Below are 21816 nucleotides of genomic sequence, written 5' to 3'. Positions count from 1 at the left end.
TTGTCGCTGGCTACAACTCTGAAACTGGTGTGGCAGGTTGTGGCTCAGGCTCGCTTGATGTGACTTTGAAGCTTGTAGATGACCATCATTTCCCCCCCTGTCAGATACAAGGTGAGAAGATGGAGAAAACTCAACTGCAAGACTGTTCAATACTCTGGAACAAGTTCTGACATGTGTTTGGAATATCTTCTTGGCTGTTGATGCCCATTGCCAAGAAGCGATCCATCCAAGATGAATCTTTGTTCTTGCAGGACGTTTGTTTTTGAAGCATCTGTGTGAAGAATGGCTGGTTTTATGACAGTGCTTACATGGATGAAGATCAAAACAGTGATCTTTCAAATGGCCAACTCGGTCACAGTGTTGGAATTTCACAATCTGTTGTTGTTGTTGTTGGTGTTGCTGTGGAAGAGGGGCAGAGTCTGGAACAGCTGAAGCTGAACTGTCATGAGGAGCAGGTGAACTGTCATAAATGAATCCAGCACTCTGAAACTGAATGGGCTTGGAATAGTCTGGAATATGAAAGGACAAGTCCTTGTCATATCCAAGACCAGTTCTGTGCTTGTTGTGGACAAGCTGTTCCCAAGGTCTGATGATGGGCTTGGGAAGTGCAGATTGAGTTTCTGCATCTGCATGTACACTGGCTGCTTTATTGGGTACTGAATTTGAATGAACTTGAACAATATTGACTTGCTGTTTATGGGAGTCTGCTTCATTGTTCTGAACAGAAACAGGTTCAGAATGATGACTCCACTGCTGTAATTCTTCCTGCTGTAGCTGTGATTCAAGCTGCAAAAACTCTATCTTTTCTTGTGCATATTGCAGACATGTTTGAATGTCTGAAAGAGAGGCTTTGTTAATTTTGACTGTGCTGTTAGCAGTGGACATGATTAGAGTTCTCAATAATTCTAATATTCTTTCAAGCTTAGCCATTTTTCTACACCTTAAAAATCTCCAAATCCCACAGAAAAATGTAAGCTGCTAAATAATAAAAAATCCGCAAATACCAGCAAATGTTAGGAAGAACAGTGGCTGTAGATAAGTGTTATAACATCAAAGAAGCTCCATCATTACAGAGAAAACACCACAGTGATAATATATGCAACGTATTCAGCTCCAAGACAGAGAAATAAATATGGAGTGTCTTCAATATATATACAGCCACACATCCAATGAGATGAGGAAGTTTGATTTCAGTTTAAATTACATTTTGGTAAAGTTGGTCGACCTGCATTGCTGAAGATATTGTGCGAGGTATCTGATTTGTCGATAAGATGTCAACAATTACAGTGCCAGTTCCAATACCGACCCCATCTGAAGACTCTGAACGCCTAAGGAAGGCTTTTGAAGAGTGGGGCACAAATGAGAAGTCAATCATACAAATATTAGGACACAGAACTGCAGCGCAAAGTAATCCGTCAACGTTATTTTCAACTGTATGAAGAGGATCTCTTGAAGCGATTGGAATCTGAGTTTTCAAGTGACTTTGAGAAAGCTGTATTCCTTTGGGTACAAGATCCAGCTGAACGTGATGCGGTCATATCTCATGATGCAATAAAGAAGTGGAATGGAAAGAATATATTGCTTTTAGAAATTTCCAGTGCTCGATCTTCGGCTGAACTATTGATGGTGAGGCAAGCATATCATATTCGGTACAAAAAGTCCCTCGAAGAAGACGTGGCTGAAGATTTTCAAAAAGCTCACACAATGGAGGGAGAACAGATACACGTCCACAGACAGATTGAACCCAAGAGTTTCCACCAGCCCGTCGAATGTCGTTTTATTGTTTAAATCTGAAAATGTGGGAGCTCTGAACATTAGTCTTCCCTGATAAGGCCGTTGGCATTTGCAGGTCCGAGCATTGACCTGGAATCCCGCTGAGCATTTCCTGTCTCCACACCTTTCTAGACTCGTTTGGTAGCTGGTAAGATTGTAAATTTGACAGAACCAAAAGCAGTCTTCAGTCTTCAATACCAAAAGCGCAGTCACCAGAAACGTATCAACGCTTCAGGCTTCAGAGGAATCAATGAGCGCAGTCTTCATTAATAGAACGCAGTCATAAAAACGCAGTCTTCATTACAATAAAAACGCAGTCGCATTTTACAATAAAACGCAGTCTTTATTACAGTTTATATAAACTTCAGGCATTGGTCTTCAACGCAGCTCCGGAAAGTATACACAGTCAGTACTTCACTCTCGGATCCCAACAGAAATGACCAGCATTCATACCACATATACCACACGACGTTTAACAATACATCGTAACAGAAATTAACCATAGAGAAAATATCATCGTTCAACAAAATGCATAGGGGATTGGTTCTAAGAAGAGAAACCAACACTTAATAAAAGGACCAGCGCACAGATTTTGAACAACACACCAATGCACAAGTTTCAAGAGAGGCTAGGATGGCTCAACATTCCATCGCACTTTCCAACTTCAACACACAATCTTGGGTATAGTCGAATGTACTCAGTGCATCAAAACGAAGCCAATCTCAATCCAAATAGTTATGCACAGTACAGGAGACTTCATTCCAACGGATGCACATTAAATCATACACCAGCACATACCATGGTCATATAACCCAACATATACCAACGCTCCAACTCACATATATCACCAGTATTTGAGCAATGCAGCAACCAGCACGAACACGCAACTTTAAAACTCTTCAACTATGCGGTTAATAAATCTCTGAAGCCATAATCAAACCTCGTCCAAAAATAAAGTCAAAATGAGTATGTTTATGAGGATTTGTTTCAAACGATGAAGTGGTAAGTCGGATATTGGTAAAACAGGGCCACATTTTGAATCTTGGAAGAAGCAATACTTCATTACAGTTTATCAATACAATTTATATAAACCTCGGCATATAACTCTATGACTCGGCATCGGTCTTCAATACATAATTCTATGGCATCGGTTTTAATACAATAATACAAAACCTCGGCATCGGTCTACAGATATATATTTCTATAACGCAGCGGACAAAAGGTTAAAGGTAACAACGACGAAAATTGGCAGTTTATCCTTGGATTCGGCTCCTCACACAGCAAAGACTCTTATGCAAACCTCACACCAATTCCACGATGTTCCACGCTGCACCGACGTCCCAGGATTAACCCACAGGCTTTCCTTCACTCTTTACGGAGGCTCTTCGACTTCACACTATAACCGACAGCGCACCAGGGCAGCGAATTCTCCATACAGGCCACGGACAACAAAATCTCAAACGCACCATACATAGTCTTTGAAGTCACAAACAGTTTAAACACATGTATCAGTTTAAAATGCACCACTATGTAAGATAATATACCTCCATGGATAATCGGAATTGGGAATGAAAGTATTTAAATAGATGGAGGGGCTAGAGCGTGGAGGCACAGGCATCATCAACGGCTACCTACAAAAAGCCAAAAAGCCTTCCCGGCTTTTGCTGTAACATACAGACGGGCGGAACAGTAGAATGGAGGCATCGCGCACAGAGCATGGCAATAGCTACGAGTGCCATTCTGTCAACAGTGGTGCCCGTCCTCAACCGTTTCTACATTATATGGATTTTATGTCAGGACAGAGAGCAGAGAGCGGATGCAGCACTGGTGCGCCAGGGAGCAGAGGAGCAGAGGTGTGTCAGGCAGCGTATTCAGGCCAGAGGCAGCGTATTAAATGCAGGTGGAGCAGCGCTTTTAAATGTAGCGTTTCGAATCAGGTCAGCAACGTGAGAGAGGGCAGCATTTAATACCATTCACTGTCACCATGTCAGGCACCAGTAACAACGCCTCTATGCATTCATCAACGCTCAGGTAAAAAACGCATGATAGAGGCAGTGCTCAGGTATGAGCAGCTCAGACACAGAATTATGGGCAGAGGTGCAGGACTGACATGCACATAACAAGCCACAAAAAAACAAGCGGCTCTGATACCATGTTAGACACACATGGACAACACAAAAGATGTGAAAGATAAATCATGTGAATTCATTTTTTTATTAACAGGAGATGTACATTTATAATACAATGTTGTGACTCTTGGGTTTCAGATCCCAAGGTCTCTTGGACTACTTAGTCTTTTCGGCTTCCACACTAACCCTTTAGGATTAGGTGTCCAACAAGCTTTATTGATAAAAATAGTAGAAGAGAGGATTACAATCACTTGGTCTGACCCAACGCCATCCTCCCAGCTTGAAAGCCCTCTTCACCTCATACAAATCAAGATCACCCAACAATGTCTTCAAAGAGAAACCAACAACACTTCTTTGCAAATTACCAAATTCCAACCTTCAGCCTCTGGATCTCTAAGATGAGGGATCCATATATAGATATTTTTAGAGGTGTGAGTCAGCTCTGGGTTTTTGATTAGTGTCATTCCACTGATAGTTCTTGGTTCCACTTGGAGATTTCATTGATCTCTTACTCATCCCTGGGCGAATTTTGAGAGGCAAGTGTCATATGAGAAGTTTCTAGAAGATTCCTTGATCATCCACTTAGCAAAATATCTTTGCCATTTGTCTATTCTCGCTCATCGCACCCTACAGAAGGCATTTTAAGTATGCATTGCACCTCTCGTGTGTACAAGGTGAGATGAATCGCACCCTAGCCATGGAGCAGGTGAGATGATCCAGTTTTGACTAGTTCTGAGCAGTGATTCATGGAGAACTTTTGGGAGATGATGTAATCAACTGACCTTGCTCCTTTAGGGTATGAAACAACAATTTTAGGGACTTAGAAGCCCTTGGTTTATGGACATAGGTGATTGGGGTTGCAGTGCCCAAATATGTCTATAAAAATCCCCCCCTAAAGCATGAGGTCGTAAATCTTTTTGATGTCGGGTGAAATGCTTTATAATGAGGATTCAGGGTTTTTCGAACTGGAAGGTGACCTATAATAAGATACAATAAAATAAATTATATTCATAATATTTTCATGATCTAGCTGAGGTGGGCATTCACATACTCAGCTTGATAAATTCATTTGCATGTACATAGGACAAACAACCGTCTGTGTGCAGACTGATGATTCTGGTAGAGCCATCATCCCTTAGTTTGGATGATTATCTGTGCAACAATGATGTACATTTGATGTATTTATTTTCCTGAATATATCGCAGCCCGGATGGATGAAAGTAGATCTGGGGTCTTCAAAACTCGTTCAATCTTCACCCAAAAGTACAAGTTGATCCATGTGAAAAGATGTTCTGATGTTGAACGTGGAAGGACATCGCCTGATTACCAGGCAATGATGTAAGCTGTTAACAAGTGCGAGAGGAATCACCGATGATGATGATGGCCCTCAAGGTACTGCAGTACAATTCACGTGGTGTGAATACATGAGTCGATGTCAAACACCACGCAAAATCTTTCGGTCGAAGGTCAGTAATGTGAACCTGTCGCCGGAAGTGATAAACTTGCCATTGAGGCATTGTCACACGGAATAAGTCGATCTTGCGGAAAAGATAGACCTTCCTAGAATCTAAAGAAGACCTAATGACAAGCAAACCAATCACACACTATCTTTCTCTAAATATGCTTTTGTAATCAAAGGAAAACAAGTGTTTTAGGCCTACCTTAGGTCCAACGCAAGTTTGTGGATGCCCTCGCTCCTTCGATCCAGATGAGCTCCCTTGTCACGAATCTGCAAACACAAACAAGCAAACAAATTAAATAGCACCTGAAAAGCCAATATCATAAAACATATTTAACATGAAAGTCAAGGAGTTCATGAAACAAATAACATGAGACCATTTGTTGAGAAAAATGAGTTTGATTGTATTAATTCAAAAGAAGAAGAACTTTACAACCTGTGCCTTGACGCTATACAAGCTCCTCCTAGGGTCCAGCAAGAAGTCTCCTCTACTTTGACAAGTTTCACTCTCTTCCTAATGAAGCCAAAAAGGTATGTGATCTCTCCTCTTAAGCTCAACTAGGAAGTCTTAATTTCACCAGCATTTACCCTAAAAAATGTTCAGCTTCTAACCTCTCCAGCAACCAGCCCAATTCCTGAATTTATAGTGCAATGGAGGGAAGTTACTAGGTACTCCTTCAAAGTGATAAATCCCTCCTTCAAAGGGATAGCTCCTCTCATCAATGGATTAGCTCCTTCTCTTTTGGGATGCATGAACCACCTAAGAGTGGCAAATCCACGTCAAAATTCCTTCTAGAATCATCTAGAATTAACCCAAAGTGAGTTTTTTAGAATAAACTTATGCCTTTTTGACTTTCACAGGGGTCTGCACCCACACCTTTAGGGACAGAGTGGGCAGGTCCATAGTTTTTGTAAACAGAAGGTGCGGGACCGCAGGCAATAGTGAGAGAAAGTGCAGAACGAGAGTTTCATTGATTTTCAATGTCTTTCTCTCATTTTCAAAGCTTGACTTGAAGAGCTGAGGTCTGAGACTTGCTTAGGAGGACAGTACAAGTGATGATAGACCCATACTGACTGCAAATAATCATGATGACGATATTTTTGTGTAACGGATTGCCCCCTAAAGTGCGAAGTCTGTAGTAGATGAGGATTTCATTTATCATTCAGGAAGAGTGAAGTACTTTATCATTTCGAGGATCATCTTATGGAGAGCTCGGTTGGAACCTGTAAAAACATTCAATGCAAGATATATATATGAGATCATATCATCGCTGAGGTAGGCAGTCCCATACTCATATCAAAACTGACTTAGAAAACTAACTACTGCTCTGATACAGGAATGATCTTGTAAAACATCACAAGTATAGACTCATGTGGACACAGTATGGACGCAGCCATATGTTTATGAATAATCCATTATATAATGAATACAAAATTCCTCGCAGCCTGGATTGTGGAAACTAGATCCAGGGTCTTCATTTCTACTTCCCAAAACAGTACGATTCTATCCATGCGAATGAATGTGTTGGAGTCGAACATGGTAGAAACCACTTGATTACCAGTCAATGATGTAAACTGTTAACAAGTGTGAGAGAAACCACCAGTGATGTCAATGGCTCTCAAAGTACCCAGTACAATCCATGAGATGTGAATAAATGTGTTGATGTCGAACATGTCACGGAATCCTTTGATCGAAGGTCAATGATGCAACATGTCGTCAAAGGCGCGAAACCCGCCATTGAGGCATGCAGATCCCAAGGTACTGACAATTTCTAGATCATCTTTCTAGATAATGAGTTGAAGTCGATAGAAAGCGATCCGTCACAGGCAAGCCCACAACACGAAATCATAGATCAAGTTGAAGAAATTTAGTTGCAAGGACTGACTCAGGGATGGTCAAGATGGATGACATATATTTTGCAGATGAATGGCTTATTGGTAGTGACCTCCTGAACACATAACGACACAACAGATGGCTTGGTGACAATTGACCCAAAGTTAATACCCAGAAACTGGCTGAAGACTTTCAATGTGGTTTGATCAACTGTTAGGAAAAGGATTTCCCAACCTAGGTGAATAAAAGTGTTGTGTTCAAGAGTGGTTACAAAGTATGACAAACAGGCTCATTTTTCTGTCTTTTCCCCCACCATTTCTGGCAAGTACCTCTTTATTTTTGACAAGCTTGAGGAGGATAACTTTTTCTTGATTATAAGCTCATCCTTCAGATGAGTCCAACTTAGTTTAAATTCGAACCCTAAGAAGGATTGGTTCCTTCCTGTTTGTAATTAAACAGGTCCTTTACTGTGAAATTTTAACGAGTCCAGTATAGGAGAAACTCAGCGTTTTTCAATTTTAGAGAGTCTAAAAAAACTTAAAAAGACTCCAGGGTTGACCTTTTTCGTAAATTTGTGTCTCCCAAGCCCGAAAAAGTATAAAATAATACTTGAGAGAACCACTTGATCTTTACGACCAAGGAGTACTTTTCGTAATTAGTGCCCTTGATCCGAAAAAGTAAAAAAACGATCAACGACACGTCATTTTGTAACCAATATCGAATTTGAAAGGACAAAAATCCGGCAATCTTTTCATGTTTTTACGATTAGAAAAGAGGTGTAAGTGGACCGTCTTTTAATTCCGTTTTAATGAGTTTAAAAGAAAAACTTGGTGATCTTTTCATGTTTTAGGAGTCAGAAAAGAGCTTAAAGGTGATTCTAAATGTTTTTTCGTTAAAAATGATAGATTTCGCCTGAATAATCCATTATCCTGAACAAAAACGCAAGCATTACTCATACCTACTTGAAATGGATAAAAATGTTGCAAAAATACCTTTCCAAAGTGAAACATAAACAAATTTGCAATTTATTTACTCAAAAAACTTATAAAAAGGGGCTTCGTCAATTCGTTTTTACCGTTTGTGTTTTGGGTGAGAAAATAGTGCTTTTGTTCAGAAAACTTCCCGTGAAGATTGCAAAAAATCCAACCGTCGGAATCGAACGCCGTCTTCTCCAAGTAATCCACATCATCCTAATCTTCATTTTTAATCGTTTCATTTCTTGTTTTAGGCTTTCATTTCATTTTTTGGAGGGTTTTTAGGCTTAAAATCCGTGCACGGGGGCCCGCAGGTGTACCAATGCTGGTCCGCGGACTCCGACTTTTTCTCCATTGGGAAAAAGTTAGGGGTCCGCACCTTCCATGTAGACAAGGTGTGGAACCATGCACTGTGTCTAACCCAGAGGGTGCGGTCCTCGCTGCAAGGGTTTTTAACCCAAAATTTCTCAAAATTGGCCCAAACAAAATAATTTCTAGCATTCTAATTTATCTTTTTACTTGATGCAGAGAGTACATCATGCTAGATTGGCATGAACGAGAGCATGAGGATGTGGATGCTTCCGCATGGAATCATCAACCTTCGCTTGATGCTTTGAAGGCATGCGACTTGTACAAATTCTGGGCCATTCCTGGCATGAGGGTTCAGGTGGATTTCTTACAGTGGTTGGTTGACAGATGGAGCATACAGGACTAGTGCTTCTTAATTGGTGGCCACCAGCTCAAAATCGAGCCGGAAGACATATATTTCTTGATTGGTTTGCCTAAGAGAGGTGAAGACTTGACTCTATTCGGGGCTAGGCCAGGTGGCCAGTCTGTCAATAGCCTCCGGCTAGAGTTCTGCAACAGCCAGGCTAGAGACAAAGGGATAGACATAAAAACCATATCCCTTCCTGAACTCATGGTGATCGCATTTACTGTCACCAGACTTTGCGGGGGTGCCGCATTACATATTGCAACCCGATCCCAAATGCGTATGGTAGTTGATTGCTTTCGAGGCACCATCTTTAATTGGTGCGATGTTGTGTGGGCCAATGTGAAAGGCAAAATGACTAGAGCCAAGAACGGACAACTAAAGACCTTTGGTTATGGGGCTTTGGTTGTGAGTTTTGGTCTGGAGAGGGTTCCCATGTTGATCCTACAACACCTTACTGTTGGATCTGGGCTTCCTCGAGAGCCCAAACTGATGCGATGGGTCGCATTTATGGCCCGTCATCTAAACGAGAGGACAAAGGTTGCTCGATTCAAACCTGAGTATTTCCAATGGTTGGAAAACCAGGTTTTTTCTATTCAGGACTTCCCTTATGCTGGGTTAGATTTTTGTGGTGACCCAGACATGGCTCTTCCACCCGGAGAGCAGTGGGATGATTTAGGTAAAATTATTTTCAAAATTTTTCCTATTTTAATTTATTATTATTATTTTTCCATCGTCCCAAAATTGATAGCAAAAGTTTCAAATGCGGATGTGGGTCCACTATGACCAGCCGCTCTCCGGCCTTACGAGAGGAAACAACCAGTTGCAGCCGCGCCAGCCCCACAGGACGAATCAACAGAGGTTTTGGCTGAGTTGGAGGGTCATCTCAAGTGCTTGACAAGAGATATTTCGAAGACCACTATAAACGACATTCCTCGTCAGCTTCAGCGCTATGTGATTGGGGTCCCAGGACCTTTTAGGAGGTTCCTTTGCAAGGTGGCTCGTGCAGTGGTTTCTTATCGAGATCATCACCAGTGATAGGATGATCACCTATTGTGGGCACATATGACATTTTTGTTTTTTGTACTTATCATTTTTGCCGATCATAAGGTATTTTTCAACCTATGATCGAGGACGATGTATTTTTTGACACACTCTTATATATATATATATATATCACTATTACCGGCTTATCTTGTAAATCATGTTATGGAATGGTTTTAAATTTACATGTATCATTATTGCAAATGTCTACTTAACATTCGAGAAGCAGTTGCATCTGCTAATGTATTTAAAGATCTTGGAATATGCTGATATTCAATATAATCAAATTCGCGTTCCAAGAGACGCACTCTCAAAAATAATCTTAATAACACTGGATTTCTAATGGCATACACTCTATTAAGCTGTAATACAACGAGTTCAGAATCTAACCTCACTATCAAACTCCGAATCCCAAATGAAATAGATTCAGATAATAAGTCAATCACTGCACTATACTCGGCAATGTTGTTCGTTGTTTGACCGAGGCTTACCCCATGCATAGATACTAACTCGTCAGAGGGTGAATAGATTACCCAAGCTGCGGAAGAAATGTTCCGTGTATTACGACAAGCACCATCAGCGAAACCAATGTATGTTTGGAGAGGCATCGACATCTGCAATATCAAGAGTAAAACCAAGATAAGCAGGAATAATGACGAAAAAACACTCTCTAAGCTAAGCACACTGTTTAAACTAAAACACACTAGCTAGAAAGAAAAGCTATCCTAACTAAAAATCTCCATACCCATTCTTTAAGCATAATACCTCTTCAAGTAGATACCATTTCTGGGTTTACCCAAAGAGTCCCCGTCAAAGTCTACCGATTCATAGGACCCTTTTGCTAGCTTTCGCTTGACAACATAGGGACCATGCCACATAGGAACGAATTTTCCAGCACCTAATTTATTATTAGCTTGATCATAAACTAAGACTAGTTCTCCTTCCGAAAAATTTCGAGGGGTCACATTTCGATCATACTGAGCTTTCATACGTTTTGCGTGAGTCTCGATCGCCAATGCGACATCACGTCGATTCTCATCTAATTGAGCCAAGTATAAAAAATGCTTTTCCTCTTCGGAAGTGGCTGGAAGTAACTCGATGGCCATTTACAGTGACAGGATTTCGCATTCAATGGGTAACACAGCTTCCAGACCATAAACTAGTTGGAAAGGAGTGAACCCTGTTGATGTTTTTACTAAAGTTCGGTACGCCCAAAGCGCTGAAAATAGCATGTTATGCCAATTCGACTGATGAATCCCAATGATTCGTCAGATCATGATGACTAAAACTTTGTTGATGGATTCAACCATACCATTAGCTTGTGGATAATAAGGAGTTGAACTATCATGACACAAACCAAGTTGGCTTGTAAGTTCAGTCATCATAACGTTTCGAAAATGACGCCCATGATCAGTGATTATCGCTTGTGGGACACCAAACCTAGAAATTATATGATTGAACACAAAAATTGCAGTTGTCTTGCCGTCTGCCTCAAATGTAGGCATCGCCTCGGCCCACTTGGTAAAATAATCTACCGCAAGGATGATATACGCATGCCCCCCGACCGAGTGAGGGTTACATGTAATAAAATCGATACCCCATTTGGCAAAAGGACCAACGACAATTATGGGGTGGAGAGGATCAGGTGGAGCGCGCATCTTTCGATCAGAAATCTGGCAGTTGTGGCATTTTCGGACCGCAGTAATACAATCTTTAAACAAAGACGACCAGAAGTAGCCAGCGCGCAATATCTTTTGGGCTGTGGCATACCTAGAAATATGATCGCCACATGCTCTAGAGTAACAGTCATTTAGAACCCTTTCAGCTTCCTCATGTGTTAAGCAACGTCGAAAAACAGAGTCCGCCCCTCGGCGATAAAGAGTATCTCCAATAATCATGAATTGTTGGGACTAGAATCGAATTTTCCGACGTTCTGACCTTGAAATTTCTAGCCGAAAGGATTGGGTCTGGAGATAAACGATGATATCCCCATACCATGGATCTAAAGTACTGATTAGAAACAAGGATTCGTCCGCAATGGGTTCCTCCGCCACAGTTTCTGTGTCAGCACGCGGGAAGTCACACATTAACTCCACAAAGACTAAAGATTTCTTAGACTTAGATTTTTCAAATTCCAAGTCGAACTCCTGCAGGATAACGATCCATTTAGAGTACTTCCCCCTAGCAATTGCTTGGTAAAAATGTAGATCATAGGGTGGAAATACGAAATTAATGTAGTTTTACGTAGTAAAATGTAGTGACGAAAACGTTGGACATTTGAACAGCTACCAATGCCAATTTCTCCACATGTGAATATTTTAGCTCAGTTGGATTTAAAGTTCGACTAAGGTAGTATATCACATGTTCAGTTCCGAATTCATCTTCCTGAACTAAGACCATTCCAATGGTGGAATGAGAGGCGGCGAGATACAAGAAGTAATCCTGGTTGTAGTTGGGAGGATGCAATAACAGTGCATGGGTCAACGCGTGTTTGAGTGCATCAAAAGATTTATGAGCTATCTAATCCCAAAAGAATGGAGTATTCTGTTTCAACAACTGGGTAAAACCCTTTGTAAGCTCGACGTAGTTAGGAATGAATCGTCGTAAAAAGTTTGCTTTCCCTTGCAAACTTTGGAGTTGGCGAAGACTCGAAGGAGGAGGCAATTTGACAATAGCTTCGACCTTCGAGGGATCGACATGAATGCTGGCTTTCGAAACTACAAACCCCAGAAATCGACCCGTTTCTATACAGAAGACACATTTGTGTGGGTTCAACCAAATTCGATAATGCCTACACCTCATAAATATTTCTCGTAAATGGATGAGGTGATTAGCTCGATGTAATGAATGAGTAGGCAAGTCATTGAGATAGGGTTGCACAATGTGCTTGATGTCATGAAACACATAAGACATGGCCCTTTGAAAAGTTGCTCCAGCATTCTTGAGCCCAAAAGGTAACTTGCAATAAGCAAATGTCCCCCATGGACAAATGAAAGCTGTTTTTGGTTGATCGACAGGTAGAATATTGATTTGATTGTATCCGGAAAAACCATCCATGAAGGAGAATATTTCGCTGCCGGCACAATCATCAATGATTTGATCGATATAGGGAGTTGGGTAATTTTCCTTTGGACAGACTCGATTAATGTCCCTATAATCGATGCATATTCTTATTGTTCCTTGACTTTTGTTAACCGGAACAATATTCGATACCCAATCCGTTAATGGGATCAGATAAATGAAACCTGCTTTGAGTAATTTTTCAACTTCCACTTTAATTGCAGCAACTTTTCTTGGGTGAATCTGACGCAAACGTTGCCAGACGGGTTTAGCATCCTGGTAAGTCTTGATCTCATGAACAACAATCGCGGGATCAATTCCTGGCATTTCCTCATAGGACCAGGCAAAAACATCGTGAAATTCTTGAAATAGGGCCTTATATATTTGAATTTCGTCATCTGTACACGAGACACCTATATGAATGTTCTTAACAATTCCAGGCTTAACCGAAATGTCAATAGGAATAGTTCGAGAGATGTTTCCCAAATTTAGCTCTGAATCAGGATGTTTCATTGGATTATGAGGTTCCTTGACATATTCAGTCGTAAAGATTGATGAAAAATCATTTTCAAAATGATCATTCTCGGGTAAAAACAAAGATCTGTGATGGACATCTTCCCATGGTAAATCATCTACACATAGGATTTCACGAATTTTCTCATCAGAGTGAACAAGTTCAGAAAACATGATTAAATCCGAGCTTGATCTAAAGTAAATTTCTGTTGAAGATGGGTCGGTAAACAATTGCATGGCCTCATACTCAATTTCATATGGACTCAAAGGTATGACATCACCAAATGAGTCTATCTCAGATTCAGAAGGAATGATCGAAGGATCATCATAAACAATGGTGTCTGATGTAATCATATGAATGGTTGCAAATGAAGACGATGCGTTGATCAGAGGAAAAGGAAAAGTTCCCAGTAAACCGACATCTTTAACTAGTCCTACTCCAACATCCTTATACGGGATAGTCGTTTTACCGACATGCTGAATACTTTCAGAAGAGGTTGGGTCGAATGAAAAGTAAGCCAGCTGGTCTATTGTTACGATCTTTCCATTATGTGGAAAATTTATGACCCGAAAGACCGATGAAATGACAGCTGTCATAGCGTAAGACCAACTTCGACCCAAGAGAAGGTTGTAATCTAGAGGGGCATCAACCACCTCCACATCTAGATTAACGGTTTTTCCTTCAACCCCTATAGGAAAATCCTATATAATGCCAAAAGGATGAAACCCACGGCCATCAAAGGCCTTTAGAATCGTCAGGGATTGATTTAGCGAAGGAGAACCAAGCGATCTTCAACACTGTATCGAAATAATACACGTTGAGGCTCCCTCATCAATCACAGTTCGATGAATAGGCCTGTTTTTTGACTATCACTGGAATCTGGAAAGCCATTTGATGAGGTAAGCGCGGTGTACTATTTTCTAGATCAAAAATTATTAGGTGTGAGTCCTGAACGTCAACAACGCCTATAGCCGACAAAAGTAATTTACGCTGTGCTGGACATGATTGCAGCACTTCCAAAGCCGACATTGCTGAGGGTGAAACAGCTAAATCCTCAACAATGTTATAGTTCTGAGCTGCTCTCGCATGTGGATCGAACGCTGACTTTTGAAGTATACCCTTGGCGGGCGGTTTGATTGCCAAGTCTGGATTAGGTTTCTCGATATGTAGTGGATCGGAACCAGGAGATGAGGTTGATGGATTAGAATGAGAAGATTCTGCTTCTTTACCCTCAACATGACTTTTAGTACCATAATCATGCGATCGAGTCGCAATCCTAACATGGGACATCATCAGGATGGGTTCTTCATTGGCACTCGAGGAAGAACCTATCATCTTACTGTCTTGAGCTGGAAAAGGATCCTTCAAAACAACAGGCGTTTGGGAACCTTTGACAATATTCGCAACCTCTGCACGATGAGGGCAGTCTCTTGTAAAATGTTCATCGTCACAAATGAGACAAGGATAACGAGGTTTGCATTTTTCATCATTGGATTCTGATTTTTTAGGTTTCTCCTTTGAATTTTTGTCCATTTTATTCTTCTTCTTTCCTTTCTTCTTCCCACCGGATTTTGATTTGGCTGTAGATTGTTATAGACATTTTTGTGCCTTACAGCATAGAGCATGAAATGTCAATAATCTAAGGGATCCAAAGTCCCTAAACATGTTGTTCTTACCCTCAGAGGAACAAGGTCAGCAAACCACAGCAATGCAAATCAGTTCTCCACTGAAAAACACTCAAAAACAGGTCAATTTTGGATCAAAGCAGCTGCTCCAAAGGCTACCTGCGTTGCATAGCAAGTGCAACAAAGGCTACCTGCGCTGCATTGCAAGTGCAACAAAGGCTACCTGCGCTGGGCGTACTTTGACATGTGGAGGAATCTTTTTCTCAATGTGCCAGTGCCCAGGAAGCTTCCAAAAAGACACTTGATCAAAAGATTCGCCTAATGATGAGTTAAGAGCTTCTAAAACTCCAAGTGGAAGGTAGAAACTCCGAGTGAAGAACCGAAGAACAACTGGAGTTGAAGAGGACAACAAGTCACACATCAAGCTGACTTATCTTCACTCCAAAAATCTATATAAGGATCTCATCCCATGGGATCTGGAGGCCGGAATTTAATGCAAAGAATTGCTGTTGGTTTACAGTCGAGAGTATTGGGTGATTGCTTGAGGGAGGTGAAGAAGAGATTTCTCTCCGTCGGGAAGGTGATGCTGGATTGGACCTCTCATGGTTGTATCACCGCCTGAACCTTACTTCCATATATTAATAAAGCATTTGAGGTTCTTCTATTCGCATGTGTTTCAATGGTGTATTGTCTTACTTGCGTCTTTGATTTATGCTAATCCTTGAATCATTTATGAATGCATGCTTCTTGCAGTTTCCTTTTCTTGTCTTATTTGTAGGATCTCGTGTAGCTGGGCCCGTGAAAAGACTTGGAGCTGGGAGCAAGCGGCAAACAAAGGAGATTGGATCGACCATTTGTGCAAGACATCGGTAAGTGGATCTCTCCCTTTTATCTCTTGCATGTCATAAAGAAGAAACTTTAAATAGCTTTGCTTTCAGCTGTTGCTAAGGAACTGTCACCCTTAGAGTGGGTTAGGGTCATTCCGCGTTGGATACTTTCCCCCACAACAGACTGGTGACTCCGCTGGGGATCGTGTCTTGTTGGTAGCTTGTGTTTCTTGCTATTCATTTCTTAAACAAAGGAGTACCGAATCGAACTGCGTTCGAGTCCTTCGAATGCAAAGTAGAGGGCAGCTACTCTAGCCCAGTGCTGGGCATGTTTATGATTTGAAGAGCTGATCCACAAGGACTCTTTTTAGCTCTTTGTGATAGTGTTCATCTTCCTTTAATCATCCTCTAGTGTATACTTGACTGATAGCCTCTGATTTGGCCAAAAATCGTTCATTTTTGAGCAAACTGTGACCTAGAATCTGAGAGAGACGAGAGTTGTCTCATCAGTGCAGCTGCAACAAAGGCTACCTGCACTGCAACGCAGGTCCCGAAGGGGCTACCTGCACTGCATCTCAGATTGACAGTGTAGCACCTGCGCTGATCCAGTTTTGCCTAGTGCAACTGGGATTCCCCACTGTCTGTTGCCCAGTTTTCAGTATTGTTTTTGCAGCCTGTTGTCAACCTGTATACCCAGCTGAAACCACTTCTCTTTGCCTTCATTCCGCCTCAGTTGTATGAAGAAACCGTGATTGTTCTTATTGTATTTCTTGCTGTCATTCACAGTTTCCCATAACGAAAGTGAACTAGTCTTGCTATGACCTCTTGGATCTAGACCTATGAGAAAGTGTCGTTGTGATTCTAAGAGCTAGTTAATTGTTGTTCATAGCTGCTTGAGCATTTGCTTTCGTTATATGGTTTGAATTTCATTATTTCTTGTGTTGAAACGAGTGAATCTTAAGGTGTTCTTTTGATTATTGGACAAACACTTGTTTTCTTTCGCTTGAAATTGAATTCGAAATTATACAACAGCTTTCTTTTTGTAATACATCAACATTAAGGAAGAAGAAAAGAAATACTTGCATTGTGCATGTGCATTTTGACAGTTTGCATGTCGATTTAGGAAAAGTGCATCAGTGTGTGCTCTATGATCTGTTTGAAAAGATTATGTCTTTCTTTTCCTTCAGTAGTTAAGATTTTCATAAGTTGAAAGAATTGAAAAAGCTTGCTTATCATTCTTAGACTGCATTTAGGAGTTGTATCATACATCACGTGGTGATCCATAAAGGAAAACTGCTAAGCAAGATCAACCTAAAAAGAACTGAATTTATCTAACAACGCTTTGAAACATAACGAAACACAGTAGAGGTCTAGGTAGAGACGTGAACCGGCGTCGTTAAACATAGTGACTGTCGATCTCTACGAAGGTGGGTGATTCCTCTTGAGGGACGATAGCACTAATACGGACTTGTGCTCCCGCGTACCGTCGCGTATATTGGGAGACCCCTATAGGAACAAAGCCTTTATCCATAGGAAGACGTGTCGGCCGCCCTACTGATCGCGATGCAGTGAACACAGCATTCACGAAGATCGACCACTCGTACCGTAAAACGTATTCTGTGGTTTCGCGAAAGGTTTGGCACACCCTCTGCCTAGAACTCCAGAGTAGTTTATTTTGGCCTTTTTCAAACTCTATAACTGAAAAAGTCCATCCGAGCATTTGTCACTTCGGGCTCGTTAATACATCGAAGGAGACTAGAGTCATCTTTAGCTTTTTCTCGACTATTAAAAAATGAAAAAGCAAGTTGTGTCTAAAAGCGTCGTCATAATAAAATTCATTTTAAACGGAACATAATCACCTCCTATTCCTGCGTTGATCTTCGAAGTTAGTCTTTTGGCATCGTAAGTTCTTGTAGAATCGCTAAGAAATCTTTTGGATAGACTAGATATGTCTGAACAACCGTCGACATCTAGGACTGTGTCGTCTGACACAGCAGCAGCAGAACCTCTTGCTGCTACTCCAACGATGTTCGCTGGTATACCATCTGTCCCGGCAAATTGTCAACAACAAGCCGAAGTCCAATCAGGGACGAAAATATGGTTAGTTCCTATTTCTTCATCCGGATTATCATCTGGTACTTCTTATGTTGAAACTCAACAAATTGATCCAATGTGTCTTCAAAGGCCAATTTACCCTTTAAGTACTGGATTTCCACCATGTGGAGGGCAGTATGCTCTTTCATTGTTCCCTCCTAGAGAACAACCATATGAGAGTTTACAACAAGGATTAGGTCAAACTGGAATTACATCCAGCGGTTGGGTACCAATACTGCCTCAACGATCAGGAGTTGCATATTCAATGCAACCAGTACACCCTGAGTCGAATATTCCCACCACACCTGCTATGGCGAATGCGTCGCAAGTACAAGCGCTACCTGTTGTAATACAACGACCTCTTGTCTCAGCGGCTCAATCACAATCTCAGGGTAGTGCCTCCTTATCTGGAGCGACTCAGACTCAAACAAGTACTGTGACCCCTAATCTTGGTCAATCATCCATTATTGGTCAACAGCAAATGGTCCAACAACCAGTGCTGTTTCAATCTCAACAACCTCCAATCCAGCAATCATATCAAGGACCTGAGCAACAAGTCTTTGTAAGTAATGGGCAACCATGCTATAATGGTTTTGCCCATCAACCTTGTCAAAGTTGTCAGCATTATGCTGGTCTGCAAAGACCCATTGCTCAGGCGATACCATCTTATCCTGGGTATGCTTCGCCTAATCTGAACCAACAGTTGCCTTTTGTAGCAACTCTAGAATTACCAGATCTAAACCGACTGATGAATGATCCAATTGCTTATGCCCCTTGGTGGCCAGCGATTCCGCATAAACTTCCATCGGACATTCCTAAATTCAATGGAAATCCAGGTGAAGACCCGTCGAATCACGTCATGACTTTTCATCTGTGGTGTTCATCGAACACTCTAAACGATGATTCGATAAGACTTCGCCTCTTCCAGAGGACATTGACAGGTCCAGCGGCTAAATGGTATATTGAATTGCCAAGAGCCTCTTTCGACAATTTCAGCTCCTTAGCCACGACTTTCTTAACCCATTTTCAATTACCGATAAGGTATGAAACAGGAACAGAACTCCTTACCAACTTCAAACAGACAACGGCCACTCACATATCTGATCATATACATGAGTGGCGACGTCGTCGTAGGATGGTGAAAACTTACGTTCCCGATCAGCTTTTAGCTGAATGGTTTATAAAGTCGTTACTTCCGGCTATAACGGAAGATGTGGCCAAGGGAGCAGTCGTAACAGAGGAGCAAGTCATTGCTCGCGCTCAATATTTAGACTTAGTATATACTCAGTCTGGCACGCTCTACGACAAAATACCTGACGCCCCTAGACCTGAATTTTCAATTCCTCCCCCTCCTAAATCGAATACTGACTCTCACACCAGTAATGGCGTGACTGGCAAACGCAAAATTTCTAGTCAAAATGCAAATGAGGAACTTCTTGCCTCAGAAGTAAATGCCATGTCGACCGACAAAGGCAAACAACTGAAGCAACCAGGGGGCAAGAAGAAAAAGAAAAGGAAAGGGAAACCCCCGACAGGGTGTCATATATGCGATGAGGATCATTGGACGAAAGATTGTCCACATATAGCTGAAGTTAAGAAACTCTTTAAGAGTTCAAAAACCCCAACAGTATTGACTGATCCGTTTCCTAACCCAGGTCAAAATCTGGTTGCTAATCGAAATGCTTCCCGATCCCAAGTGCTTATGTTGTCTACCTCAAAGCAGCAGAATAATGCTTTGACAAGGAATAAAGATTACAGGAATCCAAAGCAGTTGAACAACAAGGCAAATAAACAACCTAGTAGTTCAACAACTTTGACCAAAGTCGTGCCACCCATCATTCCTGAACCAATGATAAAGTCGCCAAAGGGAGTAGTACACAAATCGACATTTAATCCTCGTGCAAAAAGAACACAGGATTATAATATAATAGAGGAACTGGCTCAATCGCCGTCCGCTATGTCGACGCCTGAGGTATCGCAAAATTGCCCCTCCCAAGAGCAAACTTCATTATCAACCATAGGTGGGATTGGCCCAATGGATTCCAATCTTGTGGCCTTTGATCATAAAGGATATGACCCTCAGATACCAGCTCAACTAGCTTTCCTTATTCAAGTGAAAGCCCTCAACAAAACTGTTCATCGAACAATTATTGATGAGGGGGCATCTACATGTCTTATGTCGATGAGTTGCTGGAAAAATTTAGGCTCACCACCCTTGTCGAAATCGTCAACGACCTTAAAAGCATTTGATGGACGATCATACACTCCATACGGGATTTTAAGTAACTTGCAAGTTGAACTGGGGGGCAAAGCAGTAGAAGTTGATGTTGAAGTAATCGATGGAAACCTCGATTACAACATCTTACTGGGAAGGCCCTGGATATATGCCATGGCCGCAGTTGTGTCGACCTACTTCAGGAAGATTGCATTTCCCTTTCAAGGAGGAATTACAGTCGTCGACCAACAAACTTTCCTCCCCGACAGTTCACAAGTTACGGGAAGCACTCCAATGATCCATGGAAGCAATCACTCGCTTCAAAATATTGGAGTAGGTCTCCTAAAAGACCCTGCCTTAATGGGTACTTTTGCCCTACTGCCTGCAAGTAACCTGGCGGAAGTGGCCACAGTGGAAACCTACAATATGAAATCTTCTATATCTAACGGATTCAGAAGATTCCTAAACATTTTGTCAGCATGGATCATCGCCCTAATGGAAATACTGTAAATACAGTGGGCTCCGAGGACGGTTCTTATCTCATGTCAACCTCGTTAAAAAATGAGACAAGGAGTCACGAGGATAGTTCTTTTACTATGTCAACCTCATTAAAAAAATGAAACAAATCCCCTTTTCAAAATTCAAAGGTAAACCTTCATTCCAACCACCAAGTTGAATGCAATGAAGCTTGGGGGGCACCCTCCTTTGACATGCGTTATTATGATGCTGGGGGCATGCAAAAGAACGAGCAGTTTTGGCATAGTTCATGCTCGTTAAAAAATAAATGCAAAACCGAGCAATTTTAACGTGGACTTCATGCTCGTTAAAAAATAAACATAAGCATGTGAGCAAGCTTCCCCCCAGAGTTCAAGCTCATCCAGAAAAAATGAACTGGTAAATAACCATTTGAGACCGTAAATTCATCAGCCATAAAAGCCTTGGTCGTGTTTGTGCACCGTCACCTCCACTTTTCATTTGGCCGATCATTCACATCCACTTGATTGTTTACCTATTTTGAGGAATAGCTGCGAAGAGTGATCCCACCTAGCCATCCTTGTAATACTGCCGTGATTGGAAAATTCCAACCTGTACCTGGAATCTGCTGCTATCCCTGTTTATCACTCGTTCCTCAAAATACGAGTCCTCTTTGAGCTCTTTTCACTGACTCGTAAAATATGAAAAGTTTGCTGAGTTTTGGCCTTCCAGCTCGTTAAAAGGACCGGAAGAGCTATCCCTCCTCTAGATTTTAATATTTTTGGACCTGAGGGATTATTGCACAAAAAGATCGAGCGCTTGCCTAGTTCGGCTCGATAAAGCTATCGAACATTCATCCCTTCTGTATTGTTTATACTTTTTCGGACTTAAGGGATTAGATGACGAAAAAGGACCCCTGGAGTCCACTTTATGTACCATTTTCAGACTCTCTAAAAATGAAAAGGACCGAGTTGTCTTTGTCGCTGGGCTCGTTAAAAATATTAGATAGCGACAAACTTGTCTTTAGACGAGAATGAGTTTCCCTATCGCTAGGCTCGTTAAAACATAGCGATGGGCTTGCC

General features: G+C 41.5%; 1 pseudogene; it reads left to right on the top strand.

Moving 5' to 3' along the window:
• The first annotated feature begins 1271 nt into the window (after positions 1–1271).
• LOC149243644 (annexin Gh1 pseudogene) lies at positions 1272–1788 on the top strand (annotated as a pseudogene).
• The last annotated feature ends 20028 nt before the right edge of the window (positions 1789–21816 follow it).

This window comes from Pinus tabuliformis, chromosome 8, assembly GCF_031772625.1.
Source record: "Pinus tabuliformis cultivar Carrire ecotype Pingquan chromosome 8, CPIR1, whole genome shotgun sequence".
In the NCBI taxonomy this organism is placed as follows: domain Eukaryota; kingdom Viridiplantae; phylum Streptophyta; class Pinopsida; order Pinales; family Pinaceae; genus Pinus; species Pinus tabuliformis.
The sequence above is the reverse complement of the archived record's forward strand: the minus strand, read 5'-3'. Positions and strand labels throughout refer to the sequence as shown.